The sequence below is a fragment of the Pimephales promelas genome, chromosome 1 (assembly GCF_988280905.1).
Source record: "Pimephales promelas chromosome 1, fPimPro1.hap1.1, whole genome shotgun sequence".
In the NCBI taxonomy this organism is placed as follows: domain Eukaryota; kingdom Metazoa; phylum Chordata; class Actinopteri; order Cypriniformes; family Leuciscidae; genus Pimephales; species Pimephales promelas.
Window position 1 is genome coordinate 46,022,813 of NC_142769.1, and position 11,875 is coordinate 46,034,687.

At 37.8% G+C, this 11,875-nt stretch overlaps 1 long non-coding RNA gene across 1 annotated transcript; it reads left to right on the forward strand.

Moving 5' to 3' along the window:
• On the forward strand, positions 1-1,414 carry LOC148998496 (uncharacterized). Its single transcript, XR_016168344.1, has 2 exons — positions 1-1,241; positions 1,313-1,414. It is a non-coding gene; the product is annotated as an uncharacterized LOC148998496 (long non-coding RNA).
• Positions 1,415-11,875: the final 10,461 nt, after the last annotated feature.

The window sequence follows — 11,875 nt, forward strand, 5'->3', positions numbered from 1 at the left end:
GCCCGAAACTGCATAATTCCCTACTATATAGTAGGGAAAAAGCAGTAGGCGAGCGAATAAGTATGTCCAAATCCTTAGTATCCATAAAAGAGCAGGCGAGAATTACCAGAGTGACGTACTATTTATCGCGAGAATCGGGCATACGTATACTTATAGTACGTCCGAATATTCCTACTTTCGTACTATATAGTAGGGGAAAACAGTATTTGAAAGGAGTAGTATGTCCGAAACCTCAGTACTCATAAAAGAGTAGGCGAGAAGTTCCCGGATGATCTCCCGCTTTCGCCCAGATTTTTGAGTGTTCATCGATGGATACTCTTCTATCCCAGGAGTCCACGGAAGAGCAAGAGCATGCTACATCATTATCAACATCGCGGAGATCAGCGAAGCAGGGGGTTTTCAAATGCGAGTAAACACGGTTCCTTGTGTTTAAATCGTATGTGTTAAACTACTATAGAGTAAACGTTTTAACTGTTGAAGGTCTAAAGTGATTTTGCTGTAAACATGTTTTATTATAGCTAGTTAGTTAAACAGGGGAGCTCCAGTAAGTAGGCTAAGTTTCGTAACGTTAAGTTTCTCAAATGGATTTATATAACCATATAACGTTACATCTTAAAGACGCTTATTTAAAATGTCTTTTTACATCTGAAATGAAAATATTGTTTAAGTATTGCAGATGCGCACATCCCAACATGAAAAAAAAAACATCTGAGTGATGTAACGTCACTATGTGTGCTATTATGGAGGATAATTCACTGTTGTGGACAAGTTGTCAACACAACTTACATTAGACAAATGTGCTGTAAATAAGGTAAATAAACAAATCTATAAAGTAACTAAGCATGTTATATTTAATTTGTCCCTTATTAGTGATGATATATTGAGGAACATTTAAGTTGGATTAAATGTGACACATCAACCTCAGCATGTAAATTCAGTGTTGAGCTCATAATGTGAATCTTGTCTGTATGTTACAGGGACAGAAGAACGGTGGAGAGAGGCTCATGATGCTGAATGCTGTCATCAAAGGCTTTGACTGAGTATACTACAGAAATGGATAACAAAATCTATTAGATCTTAAGTTGTAGTTTATTTGAATTATTGTAAATTCAAGTAGAGAAATTACAACACTTTTCTGATTCTTGATTTCTGTGCATTTGCTGCAGAGCTTTTGTGGTGGAGAGGACCTGCAAGGAAAGATGATAGCAGCATTTGTTTTAGGGATTTGACTCAAATATAAAGTAAGGTTATTTTTAATACATAAATCAAATGACATTGTCTGCTTTTGTGTAATGTTTGTGCATTTTTGTAGGATCTGAAATGTCTGCAGACTGGTGTGAGCACTGAGGATGAGGAGCCTAGAGCTGCATCCTGGAAGTGGTGCCATGGATGAGTCCCTCCATCTCTCCACCTGCCCTTATGAGTGCCTCCATCTCTCCACCTGCCTTTACGAGACCCTCCATCTCTCCACCTGCCCTTATTGCCTCAGATTGTGAAGCGCAGCGCAGCAACAAGCTCTGGGACGAAGGCACAGTCCGCTCTGGTGAATTCAGCAGAATAAAGCTGCAGAATGGGAACCGCTGTGTTGAGTCGGCAGTATGTGGTGTTCAGCGCCTGTAAATACATGTTTGTAGTTTGAATAAAGCTTTGTTTCATGTGTTGTTCACTTGTATATGCATTTGTTTAATGTGATGGTTACTTTTATTTGTTCTTTTACTCATTTATTCATTTTTCTTATTGTTGTCAGTATATAAAATATAATTATTTAATTAATATATCCATTAATTCATCGATTGACTGACAATTGAGATGTTTCACTGCATTTATCAATATAAATGTATTCATGCATAACTGTCATATGGACTGGACTGCATTTTGCTTGTTATATTAAATTATATTTTTATATATAAAAAGTTATATAATTAAGTGTTGGTCACCATTTAATATTATTATTTTGTTTAAGTTTTGGGGTGGGCTAACAATGCAATTCATTCTGAGGTAATATTAATTTTTAAGGAGTGATACTTACATTTTTCGAGTATAAAATCAACAGTTTTCTCTAAAAGACATCTTGGAGCAGCTGCCCATCTCCTTTGTGCAGACATTACAAACGCATAGGAAAACTGTTTTAAGTTGTGCTGTCGAGTCACTGATGTTATGAAGTGTTAGTGCACCTGTCGCTCATATAATTTAAACTTAGAAACGTATTACATACAGGATCATGGAAAGTTACAATAACAGTCATAATGACAAAACAGAAAACATAAAGATCATTGGTTTGTGTACATCATGATACAGGAAAAAGGAACAATAACAAGGCTAAATATCTTTAAATAGTTCTTCATAATACATAAACAATGTTGTTATAAGTCTGAGGGATGAAACGAGGTAAATTCATCAAGAAAAGGAGGAAAAGTTAAAGGAGAAACTGTTTGGGTATAAAATAAAGAAATCAACAACATATATTCAAGAAGTGACGATTTGAGGGTTTCTTAATAAAAAAAAATATCGTTATAAGAATAACACTGTGGGTCACATTAGTAGGGTTTAAAATATAACAACTTAAATCAACCTTAAATGTATTCACAAAATTAATGGCCAGCTGTTTCTTCAACAATACCACAACAAAATGAGCAGGTTTCATCAATGTCAAGCTATTTATAGATAGAAGAATTAAACGTGTCGTTGTTCATTTCTTTTAAGTTGTTGCGCTTGTGATATGATGATAACGCTTCGTAGTAGGTCACATGATAACGTCAACATGGCAGATGTCCGGTTCTCGTTCATACTCAAAGAGATTTGGCTATAAAGTACCTACTCTTTTAGCGCTCGTTGAGTAAGTACTTATTGAAATTAAGTACCTACTCATTGAGTATGCGGTTTCGGACGCAGCCAGAGAGATACCACGTAGCATTTATGCCATTATAAATATCTCAATATCTCAGCTCAGTATTCTCAATCTCAATATTTTTGCACTCAAGTCAAAGTCTCACAGCCCTCTATCATAATCCAGAGTTTTGAGAAGATTGGAGAAACTTAATTTTTCGCCCAAAAACGAAAAAAAATGAAAGGGGTAACACTGTCGTTTTTTTTTCGGGTCGAAATTTTGAATTTTTATATCTCAGCTCTGGAAGGGTCTAGAGCCTCCATTTTTGCACTCAAGTCAAAGTCTCGTGGCCGTCTATCAGAATCCAGAGTTTTGAGAAGATTGGAGAAACTTAATTTTTCGCCCGAAGACGAAAAAAAACGAAAGGGGTAACACTGTCGTTTTTTTTTTCGGGTCGAAATTTAAAATTTTTATATCTCAGCTCTGGAAGGGTCTAGAGCCTCCATTTTTGCACTCAAGTCAAAGTCTCACAGCCCTCTATTATAATCCAGAGTTTTGAGAAGATTGGAGAAACTTATTTTTTCGTCCGAAAACGAAAAAAAAACGAAAGGGGTAACACTGTCGTTTTTTTTTTGGGTCGAAATTTTGAATGTTGATATCTCAGCTCTGGAAGGGTCTAGAGCCTCCATTTTTGCACTCAAGTCAAAGTCTCACAGCCCTCTATCATAATCCAGAGTTTTGAGAAGATTGGAGAAACTTAATTTTTCGCCCGAAAACGAAAAAAAATGAAAGGGGTAACACTGTCGTTTTTTTTTCGGGTCGAAATTTTGAATTTTTATATCTCAGCTCTGGAAGGGTCTAGAGCCTCCATTTTTGCACTCAAGTCAAAGTCTCACAGCCCTCTATCATAATCCAGAGTTTTGAGAAGATTGGAGAAACTTAATTTTTCGCCCGAAAACGAAAAAAAACGAAAGGGGTAACACTGTCGGTTTTTTTTTCGGGTCAAAATTTTGAATTTCCATATCTCAGCTCTGGAAGGGTCTAGAGCCTCTATTTTTGCACTCATGTCAAAGTCTCGTGGCCCTCTATCAGAATCCAGAGTTTTGAGAAGATTGGAGAAACTTAACTTTTTGCCCAAAAATGAAAAACACGAAAGGGGTAACACTGTCGTTTTTTTTTTTCGGGTCGAAATTTTGAATTTCCATATCTCAGCTCTGGAAGGGTCTAGAGCCTCCATTTTTGCACTCAGATCAAAGTCTCACAGCCCTCTATCATAATCCAGAGTTTTGAGAAGATTGGAGAAACTTAATTTTTCACCCAAAAATGAAAAAAAACGAAAGGGGTAACACTGTCGTTTTTTTTTTTTCGGGTCGAAATTTTGAAATTTGATATCTCAGCTCTGGAAGGGTCTAGATCCTTCATTTTTGCACTCAGGTCAAAGTCTCACAGCCCTCTATCATAATCCAGAGTTTTGAGAAGATTGGAGAAACGTAATTTTTCGCCCGAAAATGAAAAAAAACGAAAGGGGTAACACTGTCGTTTTTTTTTCGGGTCGAAATTTTGAATTTCCATATCTCAGCTCTGGAAGGATCTAGAGCCTCCATTTTTGCACTCAGGTCAAAGTCTCGTGGCCCTCTATCAGAATCCAGAGTTTTGAGAAGATTGGAGAAACTTAATTTTTTGCCCAAAAACGAAAAAAACGAAAGGGGTAACACTGTCGTTTTTTTTTTTCGGTTGAAATTTTGAATTTCCATATCTCAGCTCTGGAAGGGTCTAGAGCCTCCATTTTTGCACTCAGATCAAAGTCTCACAGCCCTCTATCATAATCCAGAGTTTTGAGAAGATTGGAGAAACTTAATTTTTCGCCCGAAAATGAAAAAAAAACGAAAGGGGTAACACTGTCGTTTTTTTTTCGGGTCGAAATTTTGAATTTCCATATCTCAGCTCTGGAAGGGTCTAGAGCCTCCATTTTTGCACTCAAGTCAAAGTCTCACAGCCCTCTATCATAATCCAGAGTTTTGAGAAGATTGGAGAAACTTAATTTTTCGCCCGAAAACGAAAAAAAAACGAAAGGGGTAACACTGTCATTTTTTTTTCGGGTCGAAATTTTGAAATTTGATATCTCAGCTCTGGAAGGGTCTAGATCCTCCATTTTTGCACTCAGGTCAAAGTCTCACAGCCCTCTATCATAATCCAGAGTTTTGAGAAGATTGGAGAAACTTAATTTTTCGCCCGAAAATGAAAAAAAACAAAAGGGGTAACACTGTCGTTTTTTTTCGGGTCGAAATTTTGAATTTCCATATCTCAGCTCTGGAAGGATCTAGAGCCTCCATTTTTGCACTCAGGTCAAAGTCTCGTGGCCCTCTATCAGAATCCAGAGTTTTGAGAAGATTGGAGAAACTTAATTTTTTGCCCAAAAACGAAAAAAACGAAAGGGGTAACACTGTCGTTTTTTTTTTCGGTTGAAATTTTGAAATTTGATATCTCAGCTCTGGAAGGGTCTAGATCCTCCATTTTTGCACTCAGGTCAAAGTCTCACAGCCCTCTATCATAATCCAGAGTTTTGAGAAGATTGGAGAAACTTAATTTTTCGCCCGAAAATGAAAAAAAATTGAAAGGGGTAACACTGTCGGTTTTTTTTCGGGTCGAAATTTTGAATTTCCATATCTCAGCTCTGGAAGGGTCTAGAGCCTCCATTTTTGCACTCAGATCAAAGTCTCACAGCCCTCTATCATAATCCAGAGTTTTGAGAAGATTGGAGAAACTTAATTTTTCGCCCAAAAATGAAAAAAAACGAAAGGGGTAACACTGTCGTTTTTTTTTCGGGTCGAAATTTTGAAATTTGATACCTCAGCTCTGGGAGGGTCTAGATCCTCAATTTTTGCACTCAGGTCAAAGTCTCACAGCCCTCTATCATAATCCAGAGTTTTGAGAAGATTGGAGAAACGTAATTTTTCGCCCGAAAATGAAAAAAAACCGAAAGGGGTAACACTGTCGTTTTTTTTTTCGGGTCAAAATTTTGAATTTCCATATCTCAGCTCTGGAAGGGTCTAGAGCCTCCATTTTTGCACTCAGGTCAAAGTCTCGTGGCCCTCTATCAGAATCCAGAGTTTTGAGAAGATTGGAGAAACTTAACTTTTTGCCCAAAAATGAAAAAAACGAAAGGGGTAACACTGTCGTTTTTTTTTTCGGGTCGAAATTTTGAATTTCCATATCTCAGCTCTGGAAGGGTCTAGAGCCTCCATTTTTGCACTCAAGTCAAAGTCTCACAGCCCTCTATCATAATCCAGAGTTTTGAGAAGATTGGAGAAACTTAATTTTTCGCCCGAAAACGAAAAAAAACGAAAGGGGTAACACTGTCGTTTTTTTTTTCGGGTCAAAATTTTGAATTTCCATATCTCAGCTCTGGAAGGGTCTAGAGCCTCTATTTTTGCACTCAGGTCAAAGTCTTGTGGCCCTCTATCAGAATCCAGAGTTTTGAGAAGATTGGAGAAACTTAACTTTTTGCCCAAAAATGAAAAAAACGAAAGGGGTAACACTGTCGTTTTTTTTTTCGGGTCGAAATTTTGAATTTTTATATCTCAGCTCTGGAAGGGTCTAGATCCTCCATTTTTGCACTCAGGTCAAAGTCTCACAGCCCTCTATCATAATCCAGAGTTTTGAGAAGATTGGAGAAACTTAATTTTTCGCCCAAAAATGAAAAAAAACGAAAGGGGTAACACTGTCGTTTTTTTTTCGGGTCGAAATTTTGAAATTTGATATCTCAGCTCTGGAAGGGTCTAGATCCTCCATTTTTGCACTCAGGTCAAAGTCTCACAGCCCTCTATCATAATCCAGAGTTTTGAGAAGATTGGAGAAACGTAATTTTTCGCCCGAAAATGAAAAAAAAACGAAAGGGGTAACACTGTCGTTTTTTTTTCGGGTCAAAATTTTGAATTTCCATATCTCAGCTCTGGAAGGGTCTAGAGCCTCCATTTTTGCACTCAAGTCAAAGTCTCACAGCCCTCTATCATAATCCAGAGTTTTGAGAAGATTGGAGAAACTTAATTTTTCGCCCGAAAACGAAAAAAACGAAAGGGGTAACACTGTCGTTTTTTTTTCGGGTCGAAATTTTGAATTTCCATATCTCAGCTCTGGAAGGGTCTAGAGCCTCTATTTTTGCACTCAGGTCAAAGTCTCGTGGCCCTCTATCAGAATCCAGAGTTTTGAGAAGATTGGAGAAATTTAACTTTTTGCCCAAAAATGAAAAAAACGAAAGGGGTAACACTGTCGTTTTTTTTTCGGGTCGAAATTTTGAATTTCCATATCTCAGCTCTGGAAGGGTCTAGAGCCTCCATTTTTGCACTCAAGTCAAAGTCTCACAGCCCTCTATCATAATCCAGAGTTTTGAGAAGATTGGAGAAACTTAATTTTTCGCCCGAAAACGAAAAAAAACGAAAGGGGTAACACTGTCATTTTTTTTTCGGGTCGAAATTTTGAAATTTGATATCTCAGCTCTGGAAGGGTCTAGAGCCTCCATTTTTGCACTCAGATCAAAGTCTCACAGCCCTCTATCATAATCCAGAGTTTTAAGAAGATTGGAGAAACTTAATTTTTCGCCCGAAAATGAAAAAAAAAACGAAAGGGGTAACACTGTCGTTTTTTTTTCGGGTCGAAATTTTGAAATTTGATATCTCAGCTCTGGAAGGGTCTAGATCCTCCATTTTTGCACTCAGGTCAAAGTCTCACAGCCCTCTATCTAAATCCAGAGTTTTGAGAAGATTGGAGAAACTTAATTTTTCGCCCGAAAATGAAAAAAAACAAAAGGGGTAACACTGTCGTTTTTTTTTCGAGTCGAAATTTTTAATTTCCATATCTCAGCTCTGGAAGGATCTAGAGCCTCCATTTTTGCACTCAGGTCAAAGTCTCGTGGCCCTCTATCAGAATCCAGAGTTTTGAGACGATTGGAGAAACTTAACTTTTTGCCCAAAAATGAAAAAAACGAAAGGGGTAACACTGTCGTTTTTTTTTTCGGGTCGAAATTTTGAATTTCCATATCTCAGCTCTGGAAGGGTCTAGAGCCTCCATTTTTGCACTCAAGTCAAAGTCTCACAGCCCTCTATCATAATCCAGAGTTTTGAGAAGATTGGAGAAACTTAATTTTTCGCCCGAAAACGAAAAAAACGAAAGGGGTAACACTGTCGTTTTTTTTTCGGGTCGAAATTTTGAATTTCCATATCTCAGCTCTGGAAGGGTCTAGAGCCTCTATTTTTGCACTCAGGTCAAAGTCTCGTGGCCCTCTATCAGAATCCAGAGTTTTGAGAAGATTGGAGAAATTTAACTTTTTGCCCAAAAATGAAAAAAACGAAAGGGGTAACACTGTCGTTTTTTTTTCGGGTCGAAATTTTGAATTTCCATATCTCAGCTCTGGAAGGGTCTAGAGCCTCCATTTTTGCACTCAAGTCAAAGTCTCACAGCCCTCTATCATAATCCAGAGTTTTGAGAAGATTGGAGAAACTTAATTTTTCGCCCGAAAACGAAAAAAAACGAAAGGGGTAACACTGTCATTTTTTTTTCGGGTCGAAATTTTGAAATTTGATATCTCAGCTCTGGAAGGGTCTAGAGCCTCCATTTTTGCACTCAGATCAAAGTCTCACAGCCCTCTATCATAATCCAGAGTTTTAAGAAGATTGGAGAAACTTAATTTTTCGCCCGAAAATGAAAAAAAAAAACGAAAGGGGTAACACTGTCGTTTTTTTTTCGGGTCGAAATTTTGAAATTTGATATCTCAGCTCTGGAAGGGTCTAGATCCTCCATTTTTGCACTCAGGTCAAAGTCTCACAGCCCTCTATCTAAATCCAGAGTTTTGAGAAGATTGGAGAAACTTAATTTTTCGCCCGAAAATGAAAAAAAACAAAAGGGGTAACACTGTCGTTTTTTTTTCGAGTCGAAATTTTTAATTTCCATATCTCAGCTCTGGAAGGATCTAGAGCCTCCATTTTTGCACTCAGGTCAAAGTCTCGTGGCCCTCTATCAGAATCCAGAGTTTTGAGACGATTGGAGAAACTTAACTTTTTGCCCAAAAATGAAAAAAACGAAAGGGGTAACACTGTCGTTTTTTTTTTCGGGTCGAAATTTTGAATTTCCATATCTCAGCTCTGGAAGGGTCTAGAGCCTCCATTTTTGCACTCAAGTCAAAGTCTCACAGCCCTCTATCATAATCCAGAGTTTTGAGAAGATTGGAGAAACTTAATTTTTTGCCCGAAAACGAAAAAAACGAAAGGGGTAACACTGTCATTTTTTTTCGGGTCGAAATTTTGAATTTTTATATCTCAGCTCTGGAAGGGTCTAGATCCTCCATTTTTGCACTCAAGTCAAAGTCTCACAGCCCTCTATTATAATCCAGAGTTTTGAGAAGATTGGAGAAACTTAATTTTTCGCCTGAAAACGAAAAAAAAATGAAAGGGGTAACACTGTCGTTTTTTTTTTCGGGTCGAAATTTTGAATTTTTATATCTCAGCTCTGGAAGGGTCTAGATCCTCCATTTTTGCACTCAGGTCAAAGTCTCACAGCCCTCTATCATAATCCAGAGTTTTGAGAAGATTGGAGAAACTTAATTTTTCGCCCAAAAATGAAAAAAAAAACGAAAGGGGTAACACTGTCGTTTTTTTTTCGGGTCGAAATTTTGAAATTTGATATCTCAGCTCTGGAAGGGTCTAGATCCTCCATTTTTGCACTCAGATCAAAGTCTCACAGCCCTCTATCATAATCCAGAGTTTTGAGAAGATTGGAGAAACGTAATTTTTCGCCCGAAAATGAAAAAAACGAAAGGGGTAACACTGTCGTTTTTTTTTTCGGGTCGAAATTTTGAATTTCCATATCTCAGCTCTGGAAGGGTCTAGAGCCTCCATTTTTGCACTCAAGTCAAAGTCTCACAGCCCTCTATCATAATCCAGAGTTTTGAGAAGATTGGAGAAACTTAATTTTTCGCCCGAAAACGGAAAAAAACGAAAGGGGTAACACTGTCGTTTTTTTTTTCTGGTCAAAATTTTGAATTTCCATATCTCAGCTCTAGAAGGGTCTAGAGCCTGTATTTTTGCACTCAGGTCAAAGTCTCGTGGCCCTCTATCAGAATCCAGAGTTTTGAGAAGATTGGAGAAACTTAACTTTTTGCCCAAAAATGAAAAAAACGAAAGGGGTAACACTGTCGTTTTTTTTTTTTGGGTCGAAATTTTGAATTTCCATATCTCAGCTCTGGAAGGGTCTAGAGCCTCCATTTTTGCACTCAAGTCAAAGTCTCACAGCCCTCTATCATAATCCAGAGTTTTGAGAAGATTGGAGTAACTTAATTTTTCGCCCGAAAACGAAAAAAAAACGAAAGGGGTAACACTGTCGTTTTTTTTTTCGGGTCAAAATTTTGAATTTCCATATCTCAGCTCTGGAAGGGTCTAGAGCCTCTATTTTTGCACTCAGGTCAAAGTCTCGTGGCCCTCTATCAGAATCCAGAGTTTTGAGAAGATTGGAGAAACTTAACTTTTTGCCCAAAAATGAAAAAAACGAAAGGGGTAACACTGTCGTTTTTTTTTCGGGTCGAAATTTTGAATTTCCATATCTCAGCTCTGGAAGGGTCTAGAGCCTCCATTTTTGCACTCAGTCAAAGTCTCACAGCCCTCTATCATAATCCAGAGTTTTGAGAAGATTGGAGAAACTTAATTTTTCGCCCGAAAACGAAAAAAAACGAAAGGGGTAACACTGTCATTTTTTTTTCGGGTCGAAATTTTGAAATTTGATATCTCAGCTCTGGAAGGGTCTAGAGCCTCCATTTTTGCACTCAGATCAAAGTCTCACAGCCCTCTATCATAATCCAGAGTTTTGAGAAGATTGGAGAAACTTAATTTTTCGCCCGAAAATGAAAAAAAACGAAAGGGGTAACACTGTCGTTTTTTTTTCGGGTCGAAATTTTGAAATTTGATATCTCAGCTCTGGAAGGGTCTAGATCCTCCATTTTTGCACTCAGGTCAAAGTCTCACAGCCCTCTATCATAATCCAGAGTTTTGAGAAGATTGGAGAAACGTAATTTTTCGCCCGAAAATGAAAAAAAACGAAAGGGGTAACACTGTCGTTTTTTTTTTCGGGTCAAAATTTTGAATTTCCATATCTCAGCTCTGGAAGGGTCTAGAGCCTCCATTTTTGCACTCAGGTCAAAGTCTCGTGGCCCTCTATCAGAATCCAGAGTTTTGAGAAGATTGGAGAAACTTAACTTTTTGCCCAAAAATGAAAAAAACGAAAGGGGTAACACTGTCGTTTTTTTTTTCGGGTCGAAATTTTGAATTTCCATATCTCAGCTCTGGAAGGGTCTACAGCCTCCATTTTTGCACTCAAGTCAAAGTCTCACAGCCCTCTATCATAATCCAGAGTTTTGAGAAGATTGGAGAAACTTAATTTTTCGCCCGAAAACGAAAAAAAAAACGAAAGGGGTAACACTGTCGTTTTTTTTTTCGGGTCGAAATTTTGAATTTCCATATCTCAGCTCTGGAAGGGTCTAGAGCCTCCATTTTTGCACTCAGATCAAAGTCTCACAGCCCTCTATCATAATCCAGAGTTTTGAGAAGATTGGAGAAACTTAATTTTTCACCCAAAAATGAAAAAAAACGAAAGGGGTAACACTGTCGTTTTTTTTTTCGGGTCGAAATTTTGAAATTTGATATCTCAGCTCTGGAAGGGTCTAGATCCTCCATTTTTGCACTCAGGTCAAAGTCTCACAGCTCTCTATCATAATCCAGAGTTTTGAGAAGATTGGAGAAACGTAATTTTTCGCCCGAAAATGAAAAAAAACGAAAGGGGTAACACTGTCGTTTTTTTTTTCGGGTCGAAATTTTGAATTTCCATATCTCAGCTCTGGAAGGGTCTAGAGCCTCCATTTTTGCACTCAAGTCAAAGTCTCACAGCCCTCTATCATAATCCAGAGTTTTGAGAAGATTGGAGAAACTTAATTTTTCGCCCGAAAACGGAAAAAAACGAAATGGGTAACACTGTCGGTTTTTTTTCGGGTCGAAATTTTGAGTTTTG